The sequence below is a fragment of the Rhagoletis zephyria genome, unplaced genomic scaffold (assembly GCF_001687245.7).
Source record: "Rhagoletis zephyria isolate East Lansing unplaced genomic scaffold, Rhagoletis_zephyria_1.1 Rzeph_scaffold_06384, whole genome shotgun sequence".
Lineage (NCBI taxonomy): Eukaryota > Metazoa > Arthropoda > Insecta > Diptera > Tephritidae > Rhagoletis > Rhagoletis zephyria.
The window spans coordinates 1-517 of record NW_016163467.1 but is presented as its reverse complement, the minus strand read 5'-3'; positions in this window follow the sequence as shown (position 1 = coordinate 517).

Below are 517 nucleotides of genomic sequence, written 5' to 3'. Positions count from 1 at the left end.
AAGGAAATGAGCGAAGAAGAGTTTCGTTACCGCACAATATGCTGTGTTGTATTGATTCAAGTTAGTAGTGTATATACGGAACTTACCAAGGCGTATTCAATATGGTTGTATCGGTACGCCAATGACAAAATGTACATGTATTTTGCTTTTGCTCTTGTGGCGAAGACTGTCAAAAATTTCATACGAAGAATGTGAAACAGAACAGAAAACGATAAACAATCAACTGCTCCAACCAATCAACAGCAGCCATTTGACATTTGAAGCCGTGAGGCGAAGAAAAATATAAGGGTGCTGCTATCACCTGTTAAATACGCCCTGGAACATACGAGTAACGAGATAATTATGTGAGTAGCGATTCAGTACTTCAAGCCAGGGGTTGTACCCTTTACTTAGTAACGAATATATACGGTTTCCTGCAGCTCTATTCCTACTACGTTGACAGCGGCTTGATTCTGCGGTTTATTTACCGCCCGTCTCCACAGGTTAAAGTTTATATCTTGATACATATGTCAGAATA